At 46.1% G+C, this 15,621-nt stretch overlaps 1 long non-coding RNA gene across 1 annotated transcript; it reads left to right on the forward strand.

Moving 5' to 3' along the window:
• The first annotated feature begins 8,768 nt into the window (after positions 1-8,768).
• LOC127907386 (uncharacterized) lies at positions 8,769-10,054 on the forward strand. Its single transcript, XR_008064313.1, has 3 exons — positions 8,769-9,254; positions 9,292-9,405; positions 9,473-10,054. It is a non-coding gene; the product is annotated as an uncharacterized LOC127907386 (long non-coding RNA).
• Positions 10,055-15,621: the final 5,567 nt, after the last annotated feature.

Below are 15,621 nucleotides of genomic sequence, written 5' to 3' on the forward strand. Positions count from 1 at the left end.
AGCAACTGATGGGGAGAGACGGAGTAGTGGATAAGCAACTGATGGGGAGAGACGGAGTAGTGGATAAGCAACTGATGGGGAGAGACGGAGTAGTGGATAAGCAACTGATGGGGAGAGACGGAGTAGTGGATAAGCAACTGATGGGGAGAGACGAAGTAGTGGATAAGCAACTGATGGGGAGAGACGAAGTAGTGGATAAGCAACTGATGGGGAGAGACGGAGTAGTGGATAAGCAACTGATGGGGAGAGACGGAGTAGTGGATAAGCAGCTAATGGGGAGAGAAGGAGTAGTGGATAAGCAACTGATGGGGAGAGAAGGAGTAGTGGATAAGCAGCTAATGGGGAGAGAAGGAGTAGTGGATAAGCAACTGATGGGGAGAGAAGGAGTAGTGGATAAGCAGCTGATGGGGAGACAGAGAGAGACAGGCTGAGAAAGAGAGACAGAGAGACAGGCAGAGAAGGAGAGACAGAGAGAGACAGGCAGAGAAGGAGAGACAGAGAGAGACAGGCAGAGAAGGAGAGAAAGAGAGAGACAGGCAGAGAAAGAGAGACAGAGAGACAGGCAGAGAAGGAGAGACAGATAGAGACAGGCAGAGAAAGAGAGACAGAGACAGGCAGAGAAAGAGAGACAGAGAGAGACAGGCTGAGAAGGAGAGACAGGCAGAGAAAGAGAGACAGAGAGAGACAGGCTGAGAAAGAGAGACAGAGAGAGACAGGCAGAGAAGGAGAGACAGATAGAGACAGGCAGAGAAAGAGAGACAGAGAGAGACAGGCAGAGAAAGAGAGACAGATAGAGACAGGCAGAGAAAGAGAGACAGAGACAGGCAGAGAAGGAGAGACAGATAGAGACAGGCAGAGAAAGAGAGACAGAGAGAGACAGGCTGAGAAGGAGAGACAGGCAGAGAAAGAGAGACAGAGAGAGACAGGCTGAGAAAGAGAGACAGAGAGACAGGCAGAGAAGGAGAGACAGAGAGAGACAGGCAGAGAAAGAGAGACAGAGAGAGACAGGCAGAGAAAGAGAGACAGAGAGAGACAGGCTGAGAAAGAGAGACAGGCAGAGAAAGAGAGAGACAGGCTGAGAAAGAGAGACAGAGAGAGACAGGCAGAGAAGGAGAGACAGAGAGAGACAGGCAGAGAAAGAGAGAGACAGAGAGAGAGACAGGCAGAGAAAGAGAGACAGAGAGAGACAGGCAGAGAAGGAGAGACAGAGAGAGACAGGCAGAGAAAGAGAGACAGAGAGAGACAGGCAGAGAAGGAGAGACAGAGAGAGACAGGCAGAGAAAGAGAGACAGAGAGAGACAGGCAGAGAAAGAGAGACAGAGAGAGACAGGCAGAGAAGGAGAGACAGAGAGAGACAGGCAGAGAAAGAGAGACAGAGAGAGACAGGCAGAGAAAGAGAGACAGAGAGAGACAGGCAGAGAAAGAGAGAGACAGGCTGAGAAAGAGAGAGACAGGCTGAGAAAGAGAGAGACAGGCAGAGAAAGAGAGACAGAGAGAGACAGGCAGAGAAGGAGAGACAGAGAGAGACAGGCAGAGAAAGAGAGACAGAGAGAGACAGGCTGAGAAAGAGAGAGAGAGACAGGCAGAGAAAGAGAGACAGAGAGAGACAGGCAGAGAAGGAGAGACAGAGAGAGACAGGCAGAGAAGGAGAGACAGATAGAGACAGGCAGAGAAAGAGAGACAGAGAGAGACAGGCTGAGAAAGAGAGACAGGCAGAGAAAGAGAGACAGAGAGAGACAGGCTGTCACAATAGAGAACCTGCAGACTAGAATCAGATACACTGCTTTCAGAAAGTCGTCGTACCCCTTGACTTATTCCACATTTTGTTGTGTTACTCTGAATTCAAAATGGATTAAATATGTATTTTTCTCATCCATCTACACACAATACCCCAAAATATTTGCACATTTATTACAAATTAAATTGAGAAATATCGTATTTCACACCGCTGAGTACATGTTAGAATCACCTTTGCCAGTGATTACAGCTGTGAGTCTTTCTGGGTAATTCTCTAAGAGTGATTACAGCTGTGAGTCTTTCTGGGTAATTCTCTAAGAGCGATTACAGCTGTGAGTCTTTCTGGGTAATTCTCTAAGAGTGATTACAGCTGTGAGTCTTTCTGGGTAATTCTCTAAGAGCGATTACAGCTGTGAGTCTTTCTGGGTAATTCTCTAAGAGCGATTACAGCTGTGAGTCTTTCTGGGTAATTCTCTAAGAGCGATTACAGCTGTGAGTCTTTCTGGGTAATTCTCTAAGAGCGATTACAGCTGTGAGTCTTTCTGGGTAATCTCTAAGAGCGTTTACAGCTGTGAGTCTTTCTGGGTAATTCTCTAAGAGCGATTACAGCTGTGAGTCTTTCTGGGTAATTCTCTTAGAGCGATTACAGCTGTGAGTCTTTCTGGGTAATTCTCTAAGAGCGATTACAGCTGTGAGTCTTTCTGGGTAATTCTCTAAGAGCGTTTACAGCTGTGAGTCTTTCTGGGTAATTCTCTAAGAGCGATTACAGCTGTGAGTCTTTCTGGGTAATTCTCTAAGAGCGTTTACAGCTGTGAGTCTTTCTGGGTAATTCTCTAAGAGCGATTACAGCTGTGAGTCTTTCTGGGTAATTCTCTAAGAGCGATTACAGCTGTGAGTCTTTCTGGGTAATTCTCTAAGAGCGATTACAGCTGTGAGTCTTTCTGGGTAATTCTCTAAGAGCGATTACAGCTGTGAGTCTTTCTGGGTAATTCTCTTAGAGCGATTACAGCTGTGAGTCTTTCTGGGTAATTCTCTAAGAGCGATTACAGCTGTGAGTCTTTCTGGGTAATTCTCTAAGAGCGATTACAGCTGTGAGTCTTTCTGGGTAATTCTCTAAGAGCGATTACAGCTGTGAGTCTTTCTGGGTAATTCTCTTAGAGCGATTACAGCTGTGAGTCTTTCTGGGTAATTCTCTAAGAGCGATTACAGCTGTGAGTCTTTCTGGGTAATTCTCTAAGAGCGATTACAGCTGTGAGTCTTTCTGGGTAATTCTCTAAGAGCGTTTACAGCTGTGAGTCTTTCTGGGTAATTCTCTAAGAGCGTTTACAGCTGTGAGTCTTTCTGGGTAATTCTCTAAGAGCGATTACAGCTGTGAGTCTTTCTGGGTAATTCTCTAAGAGCGATTACAGCTGTGAGTCTTTCTGGGTAATTCTCTAAGAGCGTTTACAGCTGTGAGTCTTTCTGGGTAATTCTCTAAGAGCGATTACAGCTGTGAGTCTTTCTGGGTAATTCTCTAAGAGCGTTTACAGCTGTGAGTCTTTCTGGGTAATTCTCTAAGAGCGATTACAGCTGTGAGTCTTTCTGGGTAATTCTCTAAGAGCGATTACAGCTGTGAGTCTTTCTGGGTAATTCTCTAAGAGCGATTACAGCTGTGAGTCTTTCTGGGTAATTCTCTAAGAGCGATTACAGCTGTGAGTCTTTCTGGGTAATTCTCTTAGAGCGATTACAGCTGTGAGTCTTTCTGGGTAATTCTCTAAGAGCGATTACAGCTGTGAGTCTTTCTGGGTAATTCTCTAAGAGCGATTACAGCTGTGAGTCTTTCTGGGTAATTCTCTAAGAGCGATTACAGCTGTGAGTCTTTCTGGGTAATTCTCTAAGAGCGATTACAGCTGTGAGTCTTTCTGGGTAATTCTCTAAGAGCGATTACAGCTGTGAGTCTTTCTGGGTAATTCTCTAAGAGCGATTACAGCTGTGAGTCTTTCTGGGTAATTCTCTAAGAGCGATTACAGCTGTGAGTCTTTCTGGGTAATTCTCTAAGAGCGATTACAGCTGTGAGTCTTTCTGGGTAATTCTCTAAGAGCGATTACAGCTGTGAGTCTTTCTGGGTAATTCTCTAAGAGTGATTACAGCTGTGAGTCTTTCTGGGTAATTCTCTAAGAGCGATTACAGCTGTGAGTCTTTCTGGGTAATTCTCTAAGAGCGATTACAGCTGTGAGTCTTTCTGGGCAACTGATGGGGAGAGAAGGAGTAAGAGCTAGTGTTGAAGAGGTACTCAAAAAACATCCTCATTCCCCGGGGACCCTCTGGAGGGTGACGTTAAACAGGTGCCCTGACTCTCTGTGGTCACTAAAGATCCCATTGCACTTATCATAAGAGGAGGGGTGTTAACACCGGTGTCCTGGATAAATTCACCATCAACCATGACTTAAATTCTTCATAACCTCCACCTTTACGTGCGATGAAACAGTGAATCAGGTTGAGCAACCTGTCAGTTCAACATCATCTTCTATTTCTGATAGAATTAACACCTTTCTCCATGCAATTTACAAATTGATAAGCGCTATTGATTAGAGCTGGGTAAATGAGTAATCCATTTGGATAAGGGGATTGTAAATATAAATTACTACTGTTTAACCTTATTGAGAAAAATGAGACCAAATGGATTTGGACTTATGTTGCAAAATAATTTTAAATTGTGTTTATTTTTATTTTTACATTGGATAAAAATAAATAGTCAGAGCTAGAAAATGGTATAGCTTACACTACAGTTGAGGAACAATGGGAAAGTAATTCTGCTTTGATAAACGAGTAACCCCACTTTTGAGAAAATGGCCTTTGAATGTTTTGGTACCTACTGGAGAGATCTTCTTTGTCTACACCCATTCAGCATCGTTCACACCCTCTTAAGCTTTAGCCCCACCCATTCAGCATCGTTCACACCCTGTTAAGCTTTAGCCCCACCCATTCAGCATCGTTCACACCCTCTTTAAGCCTTAGCCCCACCCATTCAGCATCGTTCACACCCTCTGAAGCTTTAGCCCCACCCATTCAGCATCGTTCACACCCTCTTAAGCCTTAGCCCCACCCATTCAGCATCGTTCACACCCTCTTAAGCTTTAGCCCCACCCATTCAGCATCGTTCACACCCTCTTAAGCCTTAGCCCCACCCATTCAGCATCGTTCACACCCTCTTAAGCCTTAGCCCCGCCCATTCAGCATCGTTCACACCCTCTTAAGCTTTAGCCCCACCCATTCAGCATCGTTCACCCTCACCCATTTCATTTAAGTCATTTAGCAGACGCTCTTATCCAGAGCGACTTACAAATTGGTGCATTCACCTTATGACATCCAGTAGAAGTCACTTTACAATAGTGCATCTAAATCTTAAAGGGGGTGAGAAGGATTACTTATCCTATCCTAGGTATTCCTTAAAGACCCCGGAAGGTGGTGATTGACTCCGCTGTCCTGGCTTGAGGGAGTTTGTTCCACCATTGGGGGCCAGAGCAGCGAACAGTTTAGACTGGGCAGCGGGAACTGTACTTCCTCAGTGGTAGGGAGGCGAGCAGGCCAGAGGTGGATGAACGCAGTGCCCTTAAGCCTTAGCCCCGCCCATTCAGCATCGTTCACACCCTCTTAAGCTTTAGCCCCGCCCATCTCTTTAAGGATTCACATGTGAGGCCATGTGCTAAACAGAGTGAGTACAGTAGTGTAGTAAACAACCAAAGATTTAAAGACTAAAAGTGGTGTAAGTAGTAGACTACAATAAGGAAAACCTCCAGGTAAAGTACTTTATCGCGTCCTTCACCTACATCCTAATCTGATTGTGTCGAGCCACTCCAGTTCACACTGACCGTGTGCAGAAAGTAGCACATCACTACTTTTTCCTACTGATCTTTGTCGATAGCGCCTGATAAACTCAGGGCAGCAATGTTGAGAGCAGTAGCAACAGTTTGCGGTTCTCCAAGGTTAACGTTATATATATATATATTTTAAAGCCTTGGGAGGATTATCAACACATACTGAGCAGATCATGTTATAGACAGAAGCTTCATGGCAGACCAACATAATATACACAATCAAGAGTGGTGCTGAAAAGGAGATGAATAGCATGACTTTTTCATTGATCACTAATATTCTAAACTTTTCTCTCAATATATTCTAGTTAGTCTGTTGAGAAAATGAAAAGGTACACTGACTTTAAAAGGGGGAAATGTGCTGAAACCCCTATTGAATGAGAACTCCATGATAAATGTGCTGAAACCCCTATTGAATGAGAACTCCATGATAAATGTGCTGAAAAACCCCTATTGAATGAGAACTCCATGATAAATGTGCTGAAAACCCTATTGAATGAGAACTCCATGATAAATGTGCTGAAAAAACCCTATTGAATGAGAACTCCATGATAAATGTGCTGAAAACCCTATTGAATGAGAACTACATGATAAATGTGCTGAAAACCCTATTGAATGAGAACTCCATGATAAATGTGCTGAAACCCCTATTGAATGAGAACTCCATGATAAATGTGCTGAAAAACCCTATTGAATAAGAACTCCATGATAAATGTGCTGAAAACCCTATTGAATGAGAACTCCATGATAAATGTGCTGAAAACCCTATTGAATGAGAATTCCATGATAAATGTGCTGAAAAACCCCTATTGAATGAGAACTCCACGATACATGTGCTGAAAAAACCCTATTGAATGAGAACTCCATGATAAATGTGCTGAAAACCCTATTGAATGAGAACTCCATGATAAATGTGCTGAAAACCCTATTGAATGAGAACTCCATGATAAATGTGCTGAAAACCCTATTGAATGAGAACTCCATGATAAATGTGCTGAAAACCCTATTGAATGTGGTCCTTCTGTAGCTCATTTGGTAGAGCATGATAACGCCAGGGTAGTGGGTTGATCCCGGGAACCCTATTGAATATATGCACACATGATAAATAAAAGCGTCTGCTAAATGGCATATATTATTATTATTATTATGAGAACTCCATGATAAATGTGCTGAAAAACCCTATTGAATGAGAACTCCATGATAAATGTGCTGAAAACCCTATTGAATGAGAACTCCATGATACATGTGCTGAAAACCCTATTGAATGAGAACTCCATGATAAATGTGCTGAAAAACCCCTATTGAATGAGAACTCCATGATAAATGTGCTGAAAACCCTATTGAATGAGAATTCCATGATAAATGTGCTGAAAAACCCCTATTGAATGAGAACTCCACGATAAATGTGCTGAAAACCCTATTGAATGAGAACTCCATGATAAATGTGCTGAAAACCCTATTGAATGAGAACTCCATGATAAATGTGCTGAAAACCCTATTGAATGAGAACTCCATGATAAATGTGCTGAAAACCCTATTGAATGAGAACTCCATGATAAATGTGCTGAAAACCCTATTGAATGAGAACTCCATGATAAATGTGCTGAAAACCCTATTGAATGAGAACTCCATGATAAATGTGCTGAAAACCCTATTGAATGAGAACTCCATGATAAATGTGCTGAAAACCCTATTGAATGAGAACTCCATGATAAATGTGCTGAAAAAACCCTATTGAATGAGAACTCCATGATAAATGTGCTGAAAACCCTATTGAATGAGAACTCCATGATAAATGTGCTGAAAAACCCCTATTGAATGAGAACTCCATGATAAATGTGCTGAAAACCCTATTGAATGAGAACTCCATGATAAATGTGCTGAAACCCCTATTGAATGAGAACTCCATGATAAATGTGCTGAAAAAACCCTATTGAATGAGAACTCCATGATAAATGTGCTGAAAACCCTATTGAATGAGAACTCCATGAAAAAATAGTTTGGCCAGCTCGTGGGAGGGTTTTCAGCTGTTGAATTCAAATGTATTGAGTGCACGCAAGGCAACCATGCCTGCAAAGCCCGGAACGCACCTACATAAGGTAAGTCTGAATAGCAACTAATGAGAAGTGCGTAGGGAAGGTGTGCATAGGAATGGTGTACATTTCCTAAGTCTGAATCGGGCCCCATGAGAATAGCTGTTCACGCACTGATAGGTCACAGGAGAGCTGGTGACAGGTGTACATCTTAATCTCTCTCTTCCCTTTTTTCTCCCTCTGTCTCACTCTCTCTTTTCTCCTTTGTTGTGTTTCTTTCTGCTATAATCCGTGTCTCTGTCCATGCATGGGGTTGGGGGATGGAGGCTGATTAAATAGAAATGATACTGCCATCGAGGTGGTCTCTGTGGGTTCAGATTCTTCATATGGTCCAGAGATCGTTTGGTTGCTTTACCCGACAAATCTCTCCCGTGATAGGCCTACTGACACCAGTCTGTCCTTAGATTACAGTGTGGTGTTAAGCAGTGTTAAAGCCGCCTGGCTAGCTAACAGTTATCATGGTAAATACTACAAGACAGAGAGAGCAGATTCCTTTGATCGATAATGAGAGAGAGGCATTTGACACACGATGGGGATAGTTTCATCTTTCAGAGCACAGCTATTCTTCTCCGCTCTCATCGTGAGTTATCCTGTCTGTCTGTCTGTCTGTCTGTCTGTCTGGAGCAGCACACACAACCACCACACTCTCTAGGTGGACTATCTGAACCCTGTGGTGAAGACACTCTCTAGACCCTGTGGTGAAGACACTCTCTAGACCCTGTGGTGAAGACACAGGTGGACTCTAGACCCTGTGGTGAAGACACTCTCTAGACCCTGTGGTGAAGACACTCTCTAGACCCTGTGGTGAAGACACTCTCGACCCTGTGGTGAAGACACTCTCAGGTGGAGACCCTGTGGTGAAGACACTCCAGGTGGACTCTCTAGACCCTGTGGTGAAGACACTCTCTAGACCCTGTGGTGAAGACACTCTCTAGACCCTGTGGTGAAGACACTGGACTCTAGACCCTGTGGTGAAAACACTCTCTGGAGACCCTGTGGTGAAGACACTATCTAGACCCTGTGGTGAAGACACTCTCAGGTGGACTCTCTGACCCTGTGGTGAAGACACTCTCCAGGTGGACTCTCTGAACCCTGTGGTGAAGACACTCTCCAGGTGGACTCTCTGAACCCTGTGGTGAAGACACTCTCCAGGTGGACTCTCTGAACCCTGTGGTGAAGACACTCTCCAGGTGGACTCTCTGAACCCTGTGGTGAAGACACTCTCCAGGTGGACTCTCTGAACCCTGTGGTGAAGACACTCTCCAGGTGGACTCTCTGAACCCTGTGGTGAAGACACTCTCCAGGTGGACTCTCTGAACCCTGTGGTGAAGACACTCTCCAGGTGGACTCTCTGAACCCTGTGGTGAAGACACTCTCCAGGTGGACTCTCTGAACCCTGTGGTGAAGACACTCTCCAGGTGGACTCTCTGAACCCTGTGGTGAAGACACTCTCCAGGTGGACTCTCTGAACCCTGTGGTGAAGACACTCTCCAGGTGGACTCTCTGAACCCTGTGGTGAAGACACTCTCCAGGTGGACTCTCTGAACCCTGTGGTGAAGACACTCTCCAGGTGGACTCTCTGAACCCTGTGGTGAAGACACTCTCAGGTGGACTCTCTGAACCCTGTGGTGAAGACACTCTCCAGGTGGACTCTCTGAACCCTGTGGTGAAGACACTCTCCAGGTGGACTCTCTGAACCCTGTGGTGAAGACACTCTCCAGGTGGACTCTCTGAACCCTGTGGTGAAACCCTCCAGGTGGTGAACCCTGTGGTGAAGACACTCTCCAGGTGGACTCTCTGAACCCTGTGGTGAAGACACTCTCCAGGTGGACTCTCTGAACCCTGTGGTGAAGACACTCTCCAGGTGGACTCTCTGAACCCTGTGGTGAAGACACTCTCCAGGTGGACTCTCTGAACCCTGTGGTGAAGACACTCTCCAGGTGGACTCTCAGAACCCTGTGGTGAAGACACTATCTAGACCCTGTGGTGAAGACACTCTCCAGGTGGACTCTCAGAACCCTGTGGTGAAGACACTCTCCAGGTGGACTCTCAGAACCCTGTGGTGAAGACACTATCTAGACCCTGTGGTGAAGACACTCTCCAGGTGGACTCTCAGAACCCTGTGGTGAAGACACTCTCCAGGTGGACTCTCAGAACCCTGTGGTGAAGACACTCTCCAGGTGGACTATCTTCTAGTCTTAATGAGTGACAGGGATAATTAAAAACACACACACACAGTGCTCTAATTATCTCTGTTTGTGACACGACGCGGTGCTGTGTGCTCCAGCTATAAGACAAGCTAATTCGGAGTGATGTCCCAGCGCTGTCTGTTCATTAATAAGACAACATCAATTAGACAGCTGCACTTCGCTGCACTGCCACGCTCTTACCGTTTACACAGAGAGATACAACGTTTAATGGGAAGGAAGAGAGAGGATGGTGAGGAAGAGGGAGGAGGGGAGGGGAGGGAGCAGAGATGAAGACAGACGAAAGATGAAGAGGGAAGGATGAAGGGATGAGAGAGGGGGTATAAAATGATTGCGTTTTCATCTTTGGAGCTTCTAGTAATGAAATCTATGCAGTCTACTCAATAACTTTTTATAGCTACTGTTTACAGGCCTCCTGGGCCATATACAACGTTCCACACTGAATTCCCTGAATTCCTATCGGACCTTGTAGTCATGGCAGGTAATATTCTAATTGAATATGTGCATTTCTCCAAAACTCAGTTGTCCTGAGTCTGTGCAGAACTGCCGGTAGCTAGGTTCAATGGAGACACTCAAGTGTTTTAATCCTGTATCAGCTACCTTCTGGAACTCATTCCAATGACTGAAAGCTACTTCCTGTGCTAATCCATGTTGATGGAACTCATTCCAATGACTGAAAGCTACTTCCTGTGCTTGGCCATGTTGATGGAACTCATTCCAATGACTGAAAGCTACTTCCTGTGCTAATCCATGTTGATGGAACTCATTCCAATGACTGAAAGCTACTTCCTGTGCTAATCCATGTTGATGGAACTCATTCCAATGACTGAAAGCTACTTCCTGTGCTAATCCATGTTGATGGAACTCATTCCAATGACTGAAAGCTACTTCCTGTGCTAATCCATGTTGATGGAACTCATTCCAATGACTGAAAGCTACTTCCTGTGCTAATCCATGTTGATGGAACTCATTCCAATGACTGAAAGCTACTTCCTGTGCTAATCCATGTTGATGGAACTCATTCCAATGACTGAAAGAGCTGGAACTCATTCCAATGTGCTAATCCATGTTGATGGAACTCATTCCAATGACTGAAAGCTACTTCCTGTGCTAATCCATGGTGATGGAACTAATTCCAATGACTGAAAGCTACTTCCTGTGCTAATCCATGGTGATGGAACTCATTCCAATGACTGAAAGCTACTTCCTGTGCTAATCCATGTTGATGGAACTCATTCCAATGACTGAAAGAGCTACTTCCTGTGCTTGGCCATGTTGAAAATAATCAACCATATCCTCTGGACGTGTACTAAAGTCTTTGAAAAGGCCAAAACTATTGGTCTATATCGAATCTCCCATTCCTCAAAATAAAAACTATTAGTCTATATCGAATCTCCCATTCCTCAAAATAAAAACTATTAGTCTATATCGAATCTCCCATTCCTCAAAATAAAAACTATTAGTCTATATCGAATCTCCCATTCCTCAAAATAAAAACTATTGGTCTATATCGAATTTCCCATTCCTCAAAATAAAAACTATTGGTCTATATCAAATCTCCCATTCCTCAAAATAAAAACTATTGGTCTATATCGAATCTCCCATTCCTCAAAGGTAGCCTAGTGGTTAGAGTGTTGGGCCAGTAACCAGCAGGTAGCCTAGTGGTTAGAGTGTTGGGCCAGTAACCAGCAGGTAGCATAGTGGTTAGAGTGTTGGGCCAGTAACCAGCAGGTAGCCTAGTGGTTAGCTCAGTGTTGGGCCAGTAGATCACAGCTCAGGATGCCTAGTGGTTAGAGGGTGTTGGGCCAGATCACAGCTCAGGGTAGCCTAGTGGTTAGAGTGTTGGGCCAGTAACCAGCAGGTAGCCTAGTGGTTAGAGTGTTGGGCCAGTAACCAGCAGGTAGCCCAGTGGTTAGAGTGTTGGGCCAGTAACCAGCAGGTAGCCCAGTGGTTAGAGTGTTGGACTAGTAACCAGCAGGTAGCCTAGTGGTTAGTGTTGGGCCAGTAACCAGCAGGTAGCCTCGTGGTTAGAGCGTTAGGGTTAGCTCAGGGATGCCCTCGTCTATATAGATCACAGCTCAGAGATGCCCTCGTCTATATAGATCACAGCTCAGGGATGCCCTCGTAAATATAGATCACAGCTCAGAGATGCCCTCGTCTATTTCGATCACAGCTCAGAGATGCCCTCGTCTATATCGATCACAGCTCAGGGTTGCCCTCGTCAATATAGATCACAGCTCAGGGATGCCCTCGTCTACATAGATCACAGCTCAGGGATGCCCTCGTCAATATAGATCACAGCTCAGGGATGCCCTCGTCAATATAGATCACAGCTCAGAGATGCCCTCGTCAATATTGATCACAGCTCAGAGATGCCCCTGTCTTTTTCAATCACAGCTCAGAGATGCCCTCGTCCATATCGATCACAGCTCAGAGATGCCCTCGTCTATATAGATCACAGCTCAGGGATGCCCTCGTAAATATAGATCACAGCTCAGAGATGCCCTCGTCTATATGGATCACAGCTCAGGGATGCCCTCGTCTATATCGATCACAGCTCAGAGATGCCCTCGTCTATATCGATCACAGCTCAGGGATGCCCTCGTCAATATAGATCACAGCTCAGGGATGCCCTCGTCTACATAGATCACAGCTCAGGGATGCCCTCGTAAATATAGATCACAGCTCAGGGATGCCCTCGTCAATATAGATCACAGCTCAGGGATGCCCTCGTCTATATCGATCACAGCTCAGGGATGCCCTCGTAAATATAGATCATAGCTCAGGGATGCCCTCGTCTATATCGATCACAGTTCAGAGATGCCCTCGTCAATATAGATCACAGCTCAGAGATGCCCTCGTCAATATTGATCACAGCTCAGAGATGCCCCTGTCTTTTTCGATCACAGCTCAGAGATGCCCTCGTCCATATCGATCACAGCTCAGGGATGCCCTCGTCTATATAGATCACAGCTCAGGGATGCCCTCGTCTATATAGATCACAGCTCAGAGATGCCCTCGTCTATATAGATCACAGCTCAGAGATGCCCTCGTCGATAACGATCACAGCTCAGAGATGCCCTCGTCGATATAGATAACAGCTCAGGGATGCCCTCGTCGATATAGATCACAGCTCAGAGATGCCCTCGTCTATATCGATCACAGCTCAGGGATGCCCTCGTCTATATCGATCACAGCTCAGGGATGCCCTCGTCTATATAGATCACAGCTCAGGGATGCCCTCGTCTATATCGATCACAGATCTGGGATACCCTTGTCAATATAGATCACAGCTCAGGGATGCCCTCGTCTATATAGATCACAGCTCAGGGATGCCCTCGTCTATATCGATCACAGCTCTGGGATACCCTTGTCAATATAGATCACAGCTCAGGGATGCCCTCGTCTACATAGATCACAGCTCAGGGATGCCCTCGTAAATATAGATCACAGCTCAGGGATGCCCTCGTCTATATAGATCACAGCTCAGGGATGCCCTCGTCTATATCGATCACAGATCTGGGATGCCCTCGTAAATATAGATCACAGCTCAGGGATGCCCTCGTCTACATAGATCACAGCTCAGGGATGCCCTCGTAAATATAGATCACAGCTCAGGGATGCCCTCGTCAATATCGATCACAGCTCAGGGATGCCCTCGTCAATATCGATCACAGCTCAGGGATGCCCTCGTCAGTCAATATAGATCACAGCTCAGGGATGCCCTCGTCTATATCGATCACAGCTCAGGGATGCCCTCGTCTATATCGATCACAGTTCAGAGATGCCCTCGTCAATATAGATCACAGCTCAGGGATGCCCTCGTCTATATAGATCACAGCTCAGGGATGCCCTCGTCCATATCGATCACAGCTCAAGGATGCCCTCGTCTATATAGATCACAGCTCAGGGATGCCCTCGTCCATATCGATCACAGCTCAAGGATGCCCTCGTCTATATATCTGGCAGTCAGACGAAGAAAGCTGGGTTAGGCGGATGCCAGGAGAACCCTACCTGCCCGAATGCATAGTGTAAATTATGGTGGAGGAGGAATAATGGTCTGGAACAAATTAAATATTAATGGCCAATGATTTTGGAATGAGAAGTTGGACGAGCAGGTGTCCACATACTTTTGGTCATGTTGTGTAAGAGGTCAGTAGGAAGCTGTCACTGTTTTCCTCCCCAAAACAGAATTAAACTAATGAAATGCAACAAGCAACAGAGACTTCAAGTCTTTTACTTTTTAAAAATGAACTTATTTCAGAGTTAGAAATGATTTAGAATCTCAATAAATACATATTGCCCTGCAGATTCCCCTGTGGATGACTTCCGTTACCCACTGTCTGAAGCAGACTCCATCTAAAGGACATCTCTGTGCCACACTACAGCTACAAAGCACTTCACCAGAGCCTCAATCAGTGTGGAGCGTGCAGTGCAGAGCGCCAGGCTTCTAATAATCAGCTACACTAAAGCCTTGCCTCCCCCTCAGTCCCAGTGTCAGCCACACTGCTAGCATCGAGGCTAATCTACCCTACTCTCTACTGGTAGCGCAAAATCTAATCTCTACCTCACTTCCCTAGCGCCTAGGCTAATCTCGTACTCACTTCCTTAGCGCACAGGCTAATCTCTACCTGAAAATTCACTCCTCCCTGCTAGCGCTGATGCTAATCTCAACTCTGCTATGCGGAGGAGCCCTCTGATATGGTCTCTCCTGGTGTTTTTCATTACAGTGGTGTTACCGGACTGCTGCCAGTATTACCCTGACATTAGTCACTTGGTGGAGCAGGGATCACTGGGCAATCTACCCACAACCCCTGTTCTGGTGTTTCAAATCCTGCCTGAGATTCTCTCTCCCTCCTTCCTTCCTTCAATCATTCTTTCACTCCCTCCTTCAATAACACCCATCCTCAATCACTCTCACTCACCCCCTCAATCACTCACTCACCCCCCCTCAATCACTCTCACTCCTCAATCCCCCTCAATCACTCTCACCCCCCTCAATCACTCTCACTCACCCCCCTCAATCACTCTCACTCACCCCCCTCAATCACTCTCACTCACCCCCCTCAATCACTCTCACTCACCCCCCCCTCAATCACTCACCCCCCTCAATCACCCCCTCAATCACTCTCACTCACCCCCTCAATCACTCTCACTCACCCCCCTCAATCACTCTCACTCCCTCTCCTCACCCCCCTCAATCACCCTCAATCACTCTCACTCACCCCCTCAATCACTCTCACTCACCCTCCCCCCCTCAATCACTCTCACTCACCCCCCCCTCAATCACTCTCACTCACCCCCCCCTCAATCACTCACTCACCCCCCCTCAATCACTCTCTCACTCACTCACCCCCCAATCACCCCCTCAATCACTCACTCACCCCCCCAATCACTCTCACTCACCCCCCTCAATCACTCTCACTTTACCCCCCCTCAATCACTCTCACTCACCCCCCTCAATCACTCTCACTCACCCCCCCCTCAATCACCCCCCTCAATCTCACTCACCCCCCTCAATCACTCTCACTCACCCCCTCAATCACTCTCACTCACCCCCCCCCCCTCAATCACTTTCACTCACCCCCACCCCCCTCAATCACTCTCACTCACCCCCCTCAATCACTCTCACTCACTCACCCCCCTCAATCACTCTCACTCACCCCCTCAATCACTCACTCACCCCCCCCCTCAATCACTCTCACCCCCCTCACTCACTCACTCACCCCC

This window comes from Oncorhynchus keta, chromosome 14, assembly GCF_023373465.1.
Source record: "Oncorhynchus keta strain PuntledgeMale-10-30-2019 chromosome 14, Oket_V2, whole genome shotgun sequence".
NCBI lineage: Eukaryota > Metazoa > Chordata > Actinopteri > Salmoniformes > Salmonidae > Oncorhynchus > Oncorhynchus keta.